The 18,600-nt window shown below is 44.1% G+C and overlaps 1 protein-coding gene and 1 long non-coding RNA gene across 4 annotated transcripts in view; one reads left to right on the top strand and one right to left on the bottom strand.

Moving 5' to 3' along the window:
• Positions 1-18,600, bottom strand: part of SERTAD2 (SERTA domain containing 2) — a 113,886-nt gene that overhangs the window by 6,743 nt on the left and 88,543 nt on the right. Inside the window, exon 1 of one of the 3 annotated variants that reach the window (XM_082426661.1) lies at positions 15,461-15,788. The exons of the other annotated variants lie outside the window; for them this stretch is intronic. The gene's annotated coding sequence lies outside the window, so the exon portion shown is untranslated. Of the gene's footprint in view, positions 1-15,460; positions 15,789-18,600 lie in introns of those variants that run through there. 3 annotated transcript variants of the gene reach the window in all.
• Positions 6,883-13,764, top strand: LOC309643730. The gene is made up of 2 exons (XR_014254037.1): positions 6,883-10,490; positions 13,506-13,764. It is a non-coding gene; the product is annotated as an uncharacterized lncRNA (long non-coding RNA).

Genomic DNA, 18,600 nt, shown 5'->3' with positions numbered 1-18,600 from the left:
TCCAGGCAGACAGACATGCAGGTGGACACAGAGCCTGGCGCACAAGTCCCACTCCGGGTGACCGCCTGCATGTGCCTCAGTCTCCAGGAGGGAAGGACGAAGACAGCTGCAAGCCATCAAGTCAGAATCAGCTTGAGAATTTGTTAACACTCATAAAGAATGTGGAGTTGCTTGCAGGAAACACTTGCCCTCACTTTGTAAACATTAAGAAAATGGCTGTCTATCACTAGGACCAAAGACCAGTCCCATAATGAACTGTTCTCTGAGGCAAGGAAGGTATGATAGTAACAACTCCCTTATCTAATGCTTCACATGACAGAAACATTTCCTACTGTTCAGTGCTAAAAGTCTCATTCGTATATACACTTTGCACAGAACATTTCCTATCTGAAGTATCTGTGCCCATGTAAACTTGAGTGTGAATCAGAGAGGAGGTGACTTCATTTCACATTACAAAACACTTTCTACTTTATGCATTAGAAGTATTACCGGACAACTGTGTTTTGAAACAGATAACTGTATTCACATATATGCCATTTGTATTTGTTTACAATTTAAGCATTTAATGTCACTTCTAGAAAAACTCCATTTTTACCAAAGAGCTCACCAAATGCACTTAATTATCATATAAAGCTGTTATATAATCTACATTATATGCTATAATTTGAATGTACCCAATACATCCAAACGTGTGCCAGAGTACACAAGTGCACACACACACACACACACACTCTAAAACAGTGTTTCTCAAAGTGTGGTCCATAGATGGAACCAGTCTGTAAACTGTTACTAGTTCATGATGAGGTAAGTAGAGATACTGTATTGTTTAGAAACTTTTATAGCAGATTTACAGAGTAATTATATCTCTGTAAATACAATTTTTTAAAACGAGGCTTCTATTTTTACATCTTTGTACTCTTATTTCATTTTTCTAGTAATTATTTTTATCATGTTTTACTAAAGTATCAGTCTATAAGGAGGAAAACACAAACAAGATGGTCTTTCATCACAAAAAAAGTTTCAGAAGCACTGTCCCAAAATGTAAACCAAATACACACCTCAAAACAAATTAGTAAGCTGGTCGCCACTTTAAATTTTTACTGGTTTTCTGGAGAAGTAACACTTAGAAAAGACAACATAGACTTTTCCTTTCTTTTAGTCATTCATGCAGAGCTGTCTTTTAAAGACTTGTTGCCAGGAAAAAACAACAAGACTTTTTCAATAACTCATACTTCTCTAGCAATAATCACCGAGCACACAGAACTTAAATATTTAAAAAGCACGTGGTACTATAGGCATTTAGCAGAATTTCCATTGCTGAGGGAGATCTATGGAGATACTTTTCAGAGAGATTTCAACATGAGAAGCGCCTAATTTCCAATTAGAATGATCTAGCTGGTCATAGCTGTGTGATAATCTTAATGATTTAAGGAAAGCCTGATAAGACATTCGTAATGCTCTCTGGAAGGGGACAGAGGCGGGCTCGTGTAAGCAAAATCCGTGAGCGGGAATAGGCAAGACGAATCGAATCTTGGATGTTTCTCAAATGTGTAAATAAGGACTCATGATAGAGTATGGCTCAAAGCAGGTTTGCCTTCATTTTTCTATTTCATTTTATGAGGCAAGACTGCTCTACACACCCAGTAAGATTGCAAAATGCACACAATCCTGACTTGTAATCTGAAGTCTATCTACATTTTTACAGAAAGGAGTGAAAAACAACATAGTAAAATCTAATCCACATTCCTACTTAGAACGTTAATGTTAAAAAATTTTTTTTTAATTTAAAATTTGTAAAAAATTAAAGTTTTCCCGAAGTTTGCTTAACGAACTGTTGAGAGTCCCGCCTGCCCACGTTCAGAAGAGGCCTCCAGCTCCTGGAAGTGGGAGGGCGGTGAGAAGGACCCTCACCCGGTGCTGTGTGAATGCCACACCTTGGAGCAGACACAATTCAAAGAGAAGACAAGCTTCGCAAGAACCCGAGGGCCAGGCTGCCTGAAGCCTTCTCCTCGGGCGCGCTAAGACAATAGCAATAGCTCTTCTGGCCATTGGAGAGGCACGAGGCGTTTTAAAAGGCCTCACTTGGCTGCAGCCTGAGGATGGAGCAGTGGCTGGAGCTCATTAGGGGCTTCAAGCTAACAAGAGGGAAGGGGGTGTCTGCTGTTCCTGCCCGAGAGGGCCCTTGGCGGTGGACCTGGACACCGGGGTGGTAGCCTGCAGTTCACCAAAGGGGGCCTGTGATAAGTCGGTTTTCCAGGCCACCCTGAGGCTTGGCGCCCCACTTTGCCTCCTCCCTTGGCTTGAGAAGACCCAGGCCCAAAGCTCATGTCTTCTACCCAGTCTTTGAGTCAAAGGCCCAGAAGGGGCCCTGAGCTTCAGGGCTGGTTAGAGACCCCCACGTGGGGCAGTGAGGTGGGTCCTCCCTTTCCTGCCCACCCAGAGGGGCCTAAAACTAACCACAGCCACTCTTCTATTGAATATTCACTGGCTCTTAATATAAGCTTCCAGATAAAACACCCTCCCTCCCCAATAAGCTTGTTAGAAACAAACCCCTAGCATTCTGATTTGCTTAACGTAAATTTTGGCAAGTAGTAACTGCAGCAATCTAAGTTTTGAAAATAGAGACCAAAACTCAAGGGTAGCAATACAAATGAACACTTCTCTGCCGGACTTTTCCAGGAAGTTTAATAGTGAATAAAAATCTCCAGATACTAAACCTGGCTTTCAGTTGTGCCGCTTTCATTAGGAAGGACCCTGCCCTCAAAAGCTACAATCCGCTTGGGCAGATAATCAAAAGTAACATGTCACTGGGAGATTCCTCCGAAGAGAAAGAACCAGAGAAACAGGAGAAGGTATTACCTATTGGGGAGTCTGCAATTCCAGATTCTGAATGACTCTCACAGCAAGGAGTCTGAGAGATTAGTACAGACTGAGGTGACCAGGGGACTTCTGGGGATAGGATCTGAGGTTTCTGTTTAAGGCAGGATTGTCTCTCAATGTCGGTTTCCCACCCCAGACGGTAAGCCCTCTGAGGGTTTCAGACTGTTCCGTTCGTCTCTGTGTCCTCAGGTTAGGGCAGTCCCTGATACACAGAAGATGCTCCAGAAATAGTCACTGGATAAATAGTAAATGGAAAGAATGAGAAAAGACACTGAGGGACAGCCAGAGAAGGACTGTAAAACAAAGACAGAGATGTGTGTCTTTGGCTCTGACTGTAAACTTGGCATGGGAGGGAGGGTATGACACAGGGGAAGGTTGAACGAATCTCAGAGGGCACAGCTGTACAGGGCAGGCCCTGGGTAAGGAGATTTGTCAGTACCCGAGGCACAGCGGGTGGGCAGGGATGCCTCTCTCGATCTTTAGTTCTCAAACTTGGGTGAGCATCAGACTCACCGAGGGGGCTAGTTAACACAGAATGCTGCCCCCCCGCACCCACACACACTATCCCAGATTCTCATTCAGTCCATCTGGTGTGGAGGCCCAAGATGTGCATTTCCATCAAGTTTCCAGGTGATGCTGATCTGCGGACCTCATTTTGAGAACTATGACTTCCTTTTTTCCCCATCCGGCTATTTCATATGTAAGCCTGAGAATATCTTTACTCAGTTAAACTTGAGTCTAAAGGGCTTCCCTACTTGTGCCTAAGCAGGTAAGGAAAAAAAGAATGAGCAGCGTTTCTGTGATGGCAACTGACATTAAAAAAGAAAGACTACATGCAGAATTAAGATGTCTTCAGCTCAATTTTAATGATAAAGCTCAGCTTCTCAGACTGGTATATCAGATCCCACCTGCTCACTGGGGCCTAGATTCTTCTTGCTGTGATCACAGAGTGAATGGCAGTGAGGCCTTATGCCCAACGTCCAAAGAGAAACTGGAATAGTACCTATGTGTTAAAAGGGAGCATTTCATAGCTTTTCTATTTTTTAAGGCATTATGGGAAAAAAATGCAAACATTAAAAAAAAAACCACAAGCAATCAAAAAACTTCTTTTAAACTCAATGTTTTTCAATTGTTTAAAAGCTATGTCTTGGAAAAATTTTTTAAATCACTCTCCTTTAATGTTATTTGAACTGTCAAAATAAATGTTATGATTTTTAAATGAAGAATATTAAATCTACTTTTGCAAACCACCACTTCTGTCATCCCCACTAACAACAACAAAATCCACTGCTTTAACCTGCAGCCCTCTGTGGCCACTAGTGCTCCCTAGAGGCCCAGAGCCTGGTGGCCGCTGATTAACAGGTGCACGGAGGGGGCTGTGCGGCCCCTGCGGGCAGCATCACTGCTCGGGCTTGTGAGAGGCCCAAACTGGGAACCCTCCTCTGCGCACCACTAGGGCTGTCTTTCTGACTCGCTGCGGGTCGAAAAAAGATGCAAAAGACTGCATTATGCTCTAACTCAATTCATCCCCCCAAATAGTCATCACCCCAGATAGAAGGAAAACCCTCCACCTCATCCTACTCAGTATCCAAGGGAACTAATGCTACAAAAGGCATTTAAAAGAAGGTCAAAATTGATAGCTTAGTTCCAATTTCTGAAGGGAGGAAATGATTGGGGAAGGTATGACCGACCACATGATCAAAGAGGCAGCTGAGAGCGGAGGCAAGCGGCCGGGGAGGGAGTGGAAATGGCTCCCAGCTCAGCTCACCCATCCGGGCGGAGGGACGCTGGTCCACACACAGAGGTGGGGCAGACAGGGGAGATCCCAAAAGACATTACTCCAAAACACCTCAAGGCCGGATGGTTTGTACTTTGTGTACATTTTCAAAAGCTTGTTCCAATTTCCTTTTGGAATAGTAAGCGACAACTAGAAATCCAGGGCTTTTGAGTGTTAGCAGGCTTCATGATTAAGTGACATACTGTCTCAACAGTCAGTTAACGAGGCAGAACTCAGCCCTGGTGTCTGCTGTCGGGGAAGGGTAGTTACTAGTGGGGCCCTCGGCTCCCAGAGAACTGGTCTCGTTCTACGTGCTCACCAGGGTGAAGACCCTGGTGCCTGCTTTGGGATGAGTCACTGGTCTGCACACTTATGCCTGTGTCACTAAGTTAACATCTCTCAAGTGAAAGGCTCCTAATCCAGAGGGTCCCTAATCTCCTGAACTACACCATCCTGTGTGGCCACTGGTGTGATTACTGCTTGCTGAGCAGTCCAGAAGTGCCCATGCTGACACTAAAAATCATAAAAGCGAGGCATTTATGGTAATGCCAATGATTCAGAATGATGACTTCTCCTCATGGATCTAGCCAATTTGAAGAAAAAAGAAGCTAAGACAAGACATGTGACGAGTGTCTTCAAACAGGCTAGCAGAGGCTATTTCCTCACTCTGACATCCTGAGCCACCAAACCCAAAGTCCTGTAAGTGGAAACACACACATTCTTTCAGTTTCTTTTGGGGGCAGTGGAAGAAGAAAGGAGTGCCCCTGGCAAAAGTACTGAGTGTGCGACAGTCTTCCAAGAGCAGAAGAGAGGCTGGCCAGAAATGCTGGTGAGACAACTTCTGAAACAGAACCTTTCTCATCTCTCCTCTCCTCACCCCATACACCTGCCTTACAATGCACTCTGGATCCTGCTTCTGAGGTGGTCCAAATGGAGAGCCTCTGCTCCTAACCAGGACACCTTTCACCAGCTGTGGGCGAACTCTGGGAAAAGGCTCTTCTGTCAGACAGTCACACAGCAGCTCCCAGGAAGGAAGGAGAGGCCCCATCCCCCTTCTACGGGGAGAAGCCAGGTTTGCTTAGACAACTTTCCACACTGTTAAAATATTACACCTTAAAAAACACCCAAACAAACAAACAAACAAACAAAAACACCCAGGACTCAGAAATCTGATAACACCTATGCTTTTAACACCCCTCCTCCCCCAAGTAACAACAGAACCCACCAGGAGAACAGAAAGGCCACCCTGAAGGGACATGCTAGGTGGTGGTGCTGGCAGATCGGGGAGAGAGGTGACAGAAAGGGGGGTCAGCCTGCAAGGATCTCCCAGCGGGGGGGTGTCATGCGCTGTGGCCGGTGCAGTTCCCCCAAAACCGGGGTGGTGAGCCTCCAGGAGGCGCTGTGGGTCAGCACTCCTGCAGACCCCAAAGCGATTGCCTCTGGCCTTAGGGAATGGCAGAAACACGGGCAAAATTCCAAAAGGGAGGGCTTCCCTGCTGGCGCAGTGGTTGAGAATCCGCCTGCCAATGCAGGGGGACACGGGTTCGAGCCCTGGTCCGTGAAGATCCCACATGCCACTGAGCAACTAAGCCCGTGTGCCACAAGTACTGAAGCCCGCGCGCCTAGAGCCCGTGCTCCGCAACAAGAGAAGCCACCGCAATGAGAAGCACACGCACCGCAACCAAGAGTAGCCTCCACTCGCCGCAACTACAGCAACGAAGACCCAACGCAGCCAAAGATAAATAAAATAAAATAAACAAACAAAAAAATTCCAACAGGGAGAAAGCCTCTGCGTGTTTACAGACAGGGTGAGGGCTCCCAGAAGACAAGGGTGAGTAACTGAACACCTAAAGCTGCCCGGAACGGGGAAGCTTTTTTTTTTTTTTTTTTTTTTAAACCCAAGCTCATCCAGGATGAGGTCCCTGCAGTAACATCCATGCTAATTGGTAAGTAAGACAAAGCCTTCCCTAACAAATCAGCAATGTAATTATGAAGCCAGTCACTAGATCAAGCCAGTTAGGCGCGCTCGGCGCGGCTCCGAAGCTGTAACCCGACACCACTGTTTGCCGCGGCGCCTCCCCGGGCTCTCCGGGCGGCGCGGGGGACTCGGGCTCGGCCGCAGGCACTGCACGGCCGCGTAGCCGCGATCAGGCTCTGCACTTGGACCCGGACCGCCGCGAACAATCCTCCTTGCTTTCTTGACAGCGTCTTAAAGCCTGGGAGACAAACAGAAATTAAGCCAGGAAGGCAACCTCGAAGTCAATTAAAACAACAACTTTTACTGCTTGGGGATGTCTTCCTCAAGTCTACATTTTAAGAAACTCTAGCTTTCCCTCTCAGGATTTTTACACACTTCTATTGAATTGAAGACGGTTTCTGACGCTGCTGGTTTGTCAAACATCATATTTTCTCTCGGAAAAAGAAAAGGACGTTTAAAAATGTTGACAACTAACTTCATTTAGTAGGCAAATTCTGGGAGAGAGTGTTTCAAGTGAATATTTCTTTGGAATAAATTACGGCCTTGTTAATAAACATCTGGAAAGAAACATGGGCTTTTTAGAATGTAACTGTTAAGTACTAGAAAATGTTTCTAATATCCTGTCTTACTGGTTCCTCCGCCAGCTGGGAATTTTAGGTTTTAAACCTAACTCTTAGGAAGCTAGGGACACCAGTCACCTCTTCCAAAGATACTGAGAATGCCAACAGTTCTCTTATTTTACCTAACAATTCTGGCTAAAAGCACTGCACACCTAAAGTAAAAGATTGAGCCGAATTATACAGTTTCTAAACTTAAGTTTAACAAAAACATAACATGATACGATGCCTGGAATTTGCTTTAAAATGTTCTAGAAGGAAACGGCCGTGAAGATGAAACAAAACTGACAAAATGTTGATAACTGTTGAAGCCGGGTGATAAGCACAAGGGATGCATTGTACTCTTCTCTTTACTTTTGAGTGTGTTGGGAATTTTCCATAAGAAAAAGGTAAAACACACACACACACAACACCAATACATATTTTTAAAATTCTACAAATTAAAAAATCAAATAAGCACAATAAACTATTTGCACCCTTAGCGAGAACTATTATATTAACTTGATAGGTTATTTTACATAGAAGAAAGCTATAAATGCTCTATGTAAACAAGCACGCCCAGCACAAGTGGAGACTCCTCTTAAGCTTTGAAAGAGCATATCACATCTAACCACGAGGGGGCGCAGCAGAGCAACAGGCACGCCTGAAGTCTGGTTATTCACTGCGATTTCTAACTAGAGATCGATCTCTCAAAGTATACACGTTTCCAAGATTGTTCCCAAATTCAGGTCTCCATAGGACACTGCTAAGCAAGCCAAGAGCCCTGCAAAGACCAAACTAAATTATTTTATGCTATGGTTCAGAATCTGGAAATACTACATGTAAAAAAGGCTGTTGTCTGTATATAAGTAACACTGATGTTTCAAAAACCATGGTTAAAAAGATCCATGGAGGACTCCTGAAGTGAGAACAAACACACAACAACAAACATACAACCCGAGTGATAAGATGTGGACTGGGAGAAGCCAGCAGTTCAGAATTTCCAGTGGGGGCGTCCTAAGGTGATCTCCCAACCACACAGAGTCTCAAGGTTAGCAGTAGGAATTTTACTAGGATAGAAAAGCCTTCAATAATCCTATTGCTTCTTAATAACAGGAAATTACCTCCACACTGAACAGAAATGGCTCCAGGCAGTTATTTGGGAAAACTTCGTAAAGAATATTGGGAAGGAGCCATTTAATCGTAAAATGTAACTCAGGTAACCTTAAAGAGATAATGAAGCAAGTTGATTGTATAACTTGCTGGAATTCTTCCTATTCCAATCACAAGTTGAAGTTCTATGATATTGTATGTTCAATAATAGTGTTCATAAGACACGAACTATTACCACCAATCCTTCCATATGAAACTTGGCAAACATGAACTATTATAATGTTATATTTATAAATATTATTGTAGTCATTAAAATTATGATGCTATTACCACACTAGTTTGGTGTCAGGAACACATCTTTAGCATGCTGAATCTAAAGCCTCGTTATCATTAAGGGAAGGAATTCTTAGATTTTAATTTCTTTCCCTTAATATGATGTGCCAGTAAAGGCTAGCCAGCCTCACCCCACCCCCATTCCCATGCATAATGAAAATATTTTTTTCTCCAGTACTTATAATTGCTTGGACGGGATTCTGGTGTCAACCCTCCTGAACCATCTTTTCCCCAAAGATACCTTGTTTTTCCCCTCACACTAGAGACCCTTAATAAACAAGGTCAGGGGGAAAAAGCTTAGGGTAGAAACAAATGCTTTGCCAAAAGTATGTGGCAGTGTTTTGGTTTTTTGTTGTTGTTGTTTTAAAGAGCGCTTTCAGATACATAAAACAGTCATACTAAAACAGGTAAATATAATTTGCTAGAACAAATCTGTGAAAAATAAAATTGCATCTTAATTAAAACCAAAGATTACCGTCTAGGTTTTGTTAGCCAACTAACTTGCCACTGAATAAAACTAACAAAAACTAAGTATGCTACATCGGGAAGTGTTTTTATGAAAGTGTTTCTTACAGGTTATTATTAGTTTTTAATCTTCTTTGTTTTCAAATTGAAAAATCACTTAAAAGAAGACATGCTTTATATTCCTCACAAATACAGAACATATTTCATCTTTTAACTTCCACATGCAATCTAAAGAAGAAAACCAGATAAATATTCTTTATTTACTTATTTACTCACTGAGTAAATCTAAACACTGCACTGTATGGTCTAAATCTGGGTTCCTTAAAAGAAAACGATCACATTTTTACAATAGGACATATGGGTATAAAAATTTTAGGTACATGATAAAAGACATATACTTAGAGATGCGTAAAGGGGAGGAGATAACTATTCTACTATGTAAATATCTGTTTCATATAAGCAACATACATATTCAGAATGTTTACTTCAGTTAATTCTAAGAATTAGGCAGGCTCCTGATAAGGTTTTACAAAGACAATTTAAACTTTATATCATATACTTGAATAATTCACAAAGTAGAAAACGGAAATGAGGATACAAACTATGCTTGAGGGCAGTGAATGATACTTAGTAAAGATGGCAGCCATTCATTTTTAAAAATAATTACTTGGGTTTCCCTGGTGGCGCAGTGATTGAGAATCTGCCTGCCAATGCAGGGCACACGGGTTCGAGCCCTGGTCTGGGAAGATCCCACATGCCGCGGTGCAACTAGGCCCGTGAGCCACAATTACTGAGCCTGCGCGTCTGGAGCCTGTGCTCCGCAACAAGAGAGGCCACGATAGTGAGAGGCCCGCGCACCTCAATGAAGAGTGGCCCCCGCTTGCCGCAACTAGAGAAAGCCCTAGCACAGAAACGAAGACCCAACATAGCAATCAATCAATCAATCAATCAATCAATAAAAAATAAATCTTAAAAAAAAAATTACTTTGGGGCTATTTTGAGATAACAGGTATTTCTTCCCAAGGGCTTCTGGGTATTGATAATTAATGACCCACAGGACTTTATTTACACAAAGTCATTTAGTCAAATACAATAAAATTAATCAGAGCACCACACTGAATGTAATAAATATTTATTTTCTAAGGAAACTACCTGTCAGAACTTGAACTTCTATGATCTTCAAGGACCTTTAAGGAGACCTGCCTCCCACCCACCCCACTGCCACCCCTGAACATCCTGCCTATCTTTAGGGGCTTCAGAAGCAAGAAGGCAGGTGCCACTTGAGGAATCCACGCTTTGAATTTGTTAACCAACTACTTACTGTTAGACAGCTAACAACCAACACCAGGTAAAATCTATTTTATTTTATATTTCTGGCCATAATAAAAATATTTTAAAAAGCAGTCTGTTTAAAAAACTGTTCAGAAAAGACCATCACCAGGTTTGTGACAAGCACAGAGGCAGCGCAAAAATTTCTTCATCAGCTACAGACCACGCACTGTGCTCAAATTCCTCTGCCAGGTGGGTTTTCTACGACAGCAGAGAAGACAGAGAAGTACACACATACATGGAGATTCCCTCCTCAAAAAAGGAAAGAAATCTGAAAAGCAAATCTGTATCATGTATTATTGTAAAATGGGTAACCACTAAGGGAGGATCAGATTAAAACAGTCACCACCTCGTTATCTCATTGGTGTGGCTAGAATTTTATGCAAACCTGTTCTGGTGCAGAGATGACCTTGGGACTTTCAGATTCCCTGAGTTTAACTCAACACTTCTAAACACCAGGGTGGGGTACTCCAGCAGGCCTGCCTGAAGCCCGGGAGCTGCGGCTGGCGTGGAATGATAAGCAGTCAGCCAGGAGAGCAGAGCAAGGGGCTAAAGGTTGATCTGCAGCAAGTAACGCTTCATTATTTAATTTTCTTACCATGGCATGATCAAGTAATACTTTTTACTTTTGTTCAACAGGTTCACACAGACAGCTAGAAACACGAGTGAGTGAGTGTGTGTGTGTGTGTGTGTGTGTGTCCTGAAGAGCCAGAATTCCTTCCCCTTCACTATTCTACATGAAACTCCTTAGAAGCACAAAAATGCCTGGTTTAGCGTCTTGCTTTCAGTTAACCACCTATGAAGGTTTTTAAAGGAAAAAAAGCTTAGAATTAAATAGCAACTCTGCAAAGCTACAGGTTTTTGCAAAGGGACAGAAAGATAGTAATTCAGACATGAATTCGTTTTAAGAGCTGAGGTTTGCTGCTACCTGGAGTTACTAGAGAAACAAAGCTGCCTTTGGGCACCTAAAACTAGTCAGACCTGCTGTAGCAGCTGCACGGTCGGCTCCAGAGCTGTCCTCCACTCTCCTCCCTCCAGCCCCCACCCCGCGCATCCGCATTGCTCACTCCACACGGGGCGGCGCCGAGCGGGCACACTCAGCCCTCCTCTGCCGTCCCTGCTCAGGGGCAGGGCCAGCTATGGACACACGGCGTGCAAGTGTAAGAGGAGGCCAGACAAGAGAGCAGATGCCGACTCCATTCTGAACTGAAAGCTGCAGTTGGTGCGGAATACAGCTTCTGTGTTCCCAGCTTGCTAAGATAGATACATCAAATCGTGGGGTTTGCTTCAGTGAATCCTGGCAGGGATTCCCAATTAAGTTGAGAGAGGAGGGACGGGAGATCTTGAGAGGAGACGAAGGAGGCTTTCCAGCTTCAGGAGCCCTCAGACCACAAAGACAGCAGAATTTCCTTCCAAAAGGGAGTTTTCATTGTCTGTATGTGGCGCTTGTTTAAATGATAAGCATCTGTTTTGTCCTATTAGGAATCATATGTTTTCAAAGATATTGCGATGTTTTTATTTTGAAATTTTTATTTGTATTTCAAAGAAAATTTTTAGACAGCCAAGCATGTTTTGTTTGTCTCATGATCTTCAAGGAAAAAAAAAAACAAAAACAAAAACAAGGCATCTATTTATTACCCAGAATAGGAATGTCGTCTTATTGGCCTGACATATGCCATTCACAGATTCATACAAAGAATGAACTGCCACACAGTGCTCATGGAGAAAGACACCGCTCCACACAATGAGTGACGGGCGCTCCAGGGGACAGCGCTGCTCACAGGGTTTCCCAGCATCTGCACGGAGGGCACAAGTTTGCCTTTAACACCAACCGCACTGGCCACTGGAGACAATAATTTCGTTTAAAAGATACGCTAACTTTGGTTAGTTGCTCTTTCCTTCAAGAATACTGAAACTAAATTAAATATCCACACATGTCTTAAGCAGGAGTCCTAGCTTGGGGGTTTCGGTCAATTGTTTAAGGAATAATTATTAACAGTCAGTAGAAAATATATGATCTGTGCATATGCAGTGGCCACTGCATTTTTTGATGTTCGTGTTCTGCTGGTCAGTGTTGATTAATGGAAAAACCTATGAAAGTAGGTGTTACCCTTATTTCGAGGCCATTTTCACTTAAAATTGGAGCTTGCCCTCTGGTGCCTTGAGCATACACCTGATCTTTGCACTCAGCAATCAGAGACACCTCTCTCTTGTCTCTCTGCCCCCTCTCCCTCTCTCCTTTGGCAAGAAACTACTGCAACTACAGCTATCTCCTATAGGATAGGCCGTAACAGTAAGGATGAAATTTCTATAGCAACAAAATCTAAAAAAATTCTACAAGTGAATTAAAGTTCACACTCCTAAATACCATATTTATCTATACATTTTAAAAATCTCTGTTGTAATATTGACAAAGTCGTCTTGTTTTTTTTTTTGATATAAACAAAATATAAAATAAAGCTGCATGCTTTTACTAGTGTCCTCTAACAAGGAACCACAGCAAAAGAAACCTCTAAGGGTTTCTGTTGTAACTTTTATCTTTCTTAATAGCTAAAGTGTAAAATATTTTGACCAAGGGCAAACTTTTAGTACAATTTGCTACTGATAATTTGAAGTATGCTTTTATTTTTATTTATTATTTTCTGTCAGTTTAACTTTTGACAGAAAAAAATCTTTATGTATTTGTATGTCTGTATATATGTATATATCTTCAACCTCCCCTTATATGTTTTTTATCTGCTTTGTGTGTGTGCGCCTTTCTAAGTAGCGTTGTAACTTTTATTCTGTCATTGGAACACTGTTTAAAATAGCATATGCCAAAAGCTATCAGCTGCTACACAAATTTGAGTGAGTTTTAAAATATCAAAATATACACTAACTATCTCATTATTAATAATTCAGTGCATGGCAACTGGGTAAAATTTATATTTCAGCTTCTCAATTAAATAAAAAAGCTTTCAAGGGCACAATTCAGCAAATAGAAGTCTAAAGGTTTTCTAAATCTGAGTTAATATCCCTTTCTAATTTTTTTAAGGGAAACAGGCCGGAGCAGCTGTTACCTAAGAAGCTGTGACACTCGTCTGACAATAAAACTGTTCCCTAGGACACTCGTGTCGTACACTTGGTTGGTATTATAAAATGTGAGTCTTCTCTCCCACCTATTGTAATAACGCCAGGAACAGAGCTGAATGTTTAAAAAAAAGAAAGGCTGTCAAATCCATTTCATAAGATTTCTCACCTGACAGCAACATGGTTAAGCACATTTTAATTAGGGGGGAGGAAAGAAATAAAAATTATTTTAAAGGGTTCCAAACCTGATGAACAACATAGACAACTTTACATTAACATATGATATTTCTAAGTAAATCAATAAAGCTAAAGGAAAATTTCTAACGTTTATCTCTCTTTTTGTTGTTTTTCCACGAAGAAACTGCTAAAATGAACAGGAAAGCGGAGATGCATGAACAAGCTCTTCTTGCTTGTGCCAGAAGCTGGGATCTTAGGATGGGTATTTTCATCCTCAGAGCACACCCTACTACACTCAAATCAGAATAGACTGCTATAAAAAGGGGGAGGACTGGGAGGAGTTCTAGGGGTGAGACACGCCTTCTGAGTAGCTGAACAACTATCCCCCCCCCCCCATCAGCAAAACAACCCAGAGGCAATCAGGTGGACTGTCCTCCAGGGGTTGAGTGGAGCCAAGAGCCCACTTCACTCTTGTCAGAGACTAGTCCCTAATTATAAAAGGCTACTTTGAACACTTAAGGCCTCAGGGATCCTATTGGCTACTACAACTTCTAGGCTCTTTACACACATTATGGACATTTCTTAACATATATTGGGAAATCAAACAGTATATTTCATGAACAAAGCTTGAAAACATATACTGTCTTCCTTAAGACCAAATGAGGCTGCCCAACTTGATTACAATTAAAACTGGTATAGTTTGAAGCTGGATGTCTCGCCCTGCTGAATGTCCTTCCCCACTCAGTGCCTGTAAAAACTTACTTTCCACCTCCTGAAACATCCTGAAATTAACCAGCTTGAAAGCAAAAAGTTATTCTAAAACAAATTATATCTAATCTTTTTGAGAAATTTAAGGATAAACACAGAACTCTACTCCTATCTCAATCTATTACTATTACTTCTGCTAAAAGTAAGGTAACTCGTGGCCAAGGGGGAAAAAAAACAATTTATGATCTTTCTCTCGATGCAGTGGCCCTCTGACGGCACCCTGTCTTAATGGTACAAAGTCCAGGGCTTGGGACAGCTGACTCCCCTCAGCCCCCTCCCTTTCAGTCATAGGCGGTCACGACCAAGATGACTTGTAGATTTCTAACTTAAAAACCAATGAGACATCAAGTTTAACATACATACACATTCAAAATCAATTCACTTGGGCACGGGCGAAAAGAGGGTGGAGAGGTATGTTTTTAAGCTAAAACACAGGGAAACTAACAGAAACACACTAAAGCAAGTTGGATGCAAACCCGGCCACAGAACTCAAAAGTGAAGCAGCCTTCGCGCCAGCAATACGAGCCTTAAAAAAAAAAAAAGTCTCGCACGTTCACAACAACACAACCGCCACAACACGCACACATATCCCAGCTGTAAAAGCGACAGCTCCAAGCTCCCTCCGCCCCGCCGCTGGGCTCTGGTTAGCTCCCGACCCCCTCCTGACCCCGGTCCGTGACTGCCCGTCCCCTGCCCTTCCCCCAGCAGATCTGCCCGCGAACGCTGGGGGTCCCCGGCGCTGGCCCGGGGGTCCAAGGGAGCGGGGCCGGGAAGCAGCCGGAGGGAGCGCTCCTCCCGGTACCTGCTCCAGCCCAGGTCCCTCTCGCCGAGGCGCCCGCGACCCCCGCGGCCGCCCGGGCCCCTCCTCCGCCCTCCCGGCTCAGCCGGCCCTGGCGAGGTCCCAACGCCGCCCCCACCCACCGGGAGCCCAGCGCATCCAAGAATCCCCTCCAACCCGGCGCCGGGAGAACTTACCACATGCAGCTCCACCTGGGAACTAACACATCAGGAGGGGTTTCTGCCCACTCCTCAAGCTACTCCCGCTCCATGCGGAATCCCCCGCTCCGGGGGCCCGAGGGTGGCTCCGAGGAGCGGGCTGGAGGCGAGACCGAAGCTAAGACTCCGCCGTCCTCTGCCTGCGCGCTCGGAGCATTATACAATGGTGGAGGAGGAGGAGGCGGCGGCGGCAGGCAGCGGAGGAGGAAGCGGGAGGCGGGCGGAGGGGGCGCCCTGACCGAGCTAGCGGCAGCTAGTGCTCCAGCACTCGCTGTGCAGGAGTGACGTGCGGCCAGCGAGCCTCCCGCGAGCTCCGGGCCCTGGGCTCAGCAGGCCCCGCCCCTCGGCCCGCCCCGCCCCTCGGCCACCAGGCCCCGCCTCTTGCCGGGCCCCGCCCCCTCCCCCGGAGGTCCCGGGAGGCGCGATAAATGCCTAGCGGGGCCCCGGCCGCCCCAGGAGCAGGAAGGGGCAGGCGGAGCACGCGAGACGCCGGGTGGCAGCGCCGCCCACGGCTCCCTTCCCAGCCGGCGCGCCCTTGATTTTCTCTTAAGGGAAGGCTTAAGGAGCAGGGGAGAAGAAAAGAGACACTCCGGCCAGGGGACCACAACTAACCACCAAGAATCCCCTCACACCACTCATGCAAATGACGGAGCCGCTAGTGACAAAGGCGGCGGCGAGAGCGGCGCGCGCACAGCCCGCTGAGTCGCGCGACCGCAAATATGACAAGCATCTGAGCTATTCTGCAACTTGGGGCCGGTTAGCCGGGCAGGCAGGGTCCCGGGGGGAAATGGGGGGAGAGAAAATCAGACCCCAAGGCGCGGCGTCCACGCTGCCAGCGGGGCTTTCGAGACAGGCGTTCCGGGAGGGCGGGGGCGGCGCACCCGCAGCTGAGACCCTCTCCGATGCCCCAGTCTCAGGACGCACGAGTGGCCCGCAGAGACGTCCGAATGACAGGATGGGTGGGGGCTCCAGCTGGAGCTGGGGACAGAAAATTCCCTTTGCGTGCAGTGGCCTCAGCCCAACACTTGAAATGGGTCACCAAGTCAAGAGTACCTTCGGAACAGGACGGAACCGAGTTGCATCCTTCGTGGCAGGCCGCGGCCGTGGTGCAGACCCGGCAGCCGGCCGCCTACCCTGGCAGAGCCCACGCAGGTAGGCAAGCCAGGCTTGGATACGCAGGGGATACCGAGGCGCAGTTTCACACTGACAGCCTTTTCTCTCTCCTTAAGAAAGCTTCTGCCTTGAACTACTTACATTTAGCAGGGAAATTTATACTAGTTGGGAGAGATTGTGTGTATGATGCGAATTTAAAAGCCCTAGGAAAGGAGAGCTCCCCTGGAAAATTAATGATTATTTTAAAAATTACATGCGCGTTCAGTGTAAAGATGTTACAAAAAGTAATTCAGGCACCTTAAAACTTTGGCTGCCACCCCAATCAATATCGTCTCAGATCTCTTTGGAGCTTAATGGTCCACTATACTAGTTATATTTAAGGATAATAAAGCTTTAAGACCTAACATAAAGGTGATTATAAGTCGTTAACATCAAGACAAGTTTAGACCTATTGGAACTGTTCAGTAATGATTTGTTATCAATCAAATCGATGATATTATTGAAATTAAACCTTGGCTAAAATGTTGGTAGATGGAACAATGTTTCTTGTTTTATCTTTCAAGGGAATGAAAAAGGTTTTTACTGGCCCCTCAGTATAATTAAAAGCTTACACAGATTTTTCTTTAAGTATAACCAATGCCAAAAGCTAATTATTTGTGGATATCTTTGGAAAGTTTCATTACAGTGGCATTCCAAATTACACATCGTGGAAGTAGTGCTCAGGGCCCTCAGCAAGTCCTGTTCAGTTTGTGCCTGGGTGGCATAATATTCAAACATTTTGCCATGAAGCCAAGATATTTTTCATTTCTAGAGTTCTGCCTTTCAGAGAGGACACTACCAACAGTTTCCTAACAACCCACTCGCTTACACTTTCAGCACTCAGTTTAAGGAGAAGCCATTGAAATAGAAGCTGCAGTAATCTCCTCCTGTGATATCTCTGTAGCAGAGGCCAGAGGCTCTGTTGAATTTAAAATAAATTGAAACTGTTATTCATGAATTGAAGTGAGCAGCAAGTTAGACTTGCACAATTTTTGTGACGCTTGGATATTTTCTAGCAAATGAATTACCAAAAGAACTAAGATCAAAGTGACAATTTTTAAGTCTTCAGAGTGGACGCTTGATTCTGCTAAAGTACGTATTCTGTGTGTGCTCAGTAAAGGTTTGAGTTCTTAGGAAAGCCATCTAAGTTCTGGGGGAAAATGGTTTTCACCTTTCCACACTTTTGAAGGTAAATGTCTTATCAGTGCACATGTTATATATAAGTCCCACTTCCCCCACTTCTAAATTCTGGCATCTTGTACCAAGAAGTCAAAGGACGAAGTGGCAGCTTCAACAGCTGCTGATGTAGTCCCACACCAGGTGGTTCATGGCCCACTCCCCTGGGGACAAGTCCCCCACAGGCCAGCAGAGCAATTTCTGCCTGGTCCTGGGAATCCAACACCATGAAGCTAAGGAAAGGCCCTCCTTGAGCTTTTGAAGTCAACTCCCTTCAGTATGCATGATTTAAAAAAAAAAAAAAGTATGTGTGTGTGTATATATATATATATATATATATATATATATATATATACACACACACATATATACATACATATATATACACACACACATATATATAGTTTATTCGTAGCAAATGATATATATATATATATATATATATATATATATATATATATATATATAGTTTATTCCTAGCAAATGAACAAGAAGTGCTTAGTGAACACATAAGTGTGGTTTTCACACTTTCACTCTCTGGAACATTTAAAAGTCCATTTAAAATAATCCTACCCTCAGGATTTAGAGTTTAGAGCTTCTCCCTCTCACTTTCACATACAAGAAATTAGGCCAGTCATCCACATTTAACTATCAGGAACATATCTGTTTAGGGAAAAAAGAAATATTGCTTTTGGAAGTATAGAACTGTGATGGTAATTTTTAAAAATACTCATGAGTTTAATTTCAGAGAGGTACTTCTCAACATTGCTTTGTAGTTCTGGGTACTAGTT

Source organism: Balaenoptera physalus (assembly GCF_965194825.1).
Source record: "Balaenoptera physalus genome assembly, chromosome: 15".
NCBI lineage: Eukaryota > Metazoa > Chordata > Mammalia > Artiodactyla > Balaenopteridae > Balaenoptera > Balaenoptera physalus.
Note: the sequence above shows the minus strand (reverse complement) of the source record. Positions and strands in the feature narration are given on the sequence as shown.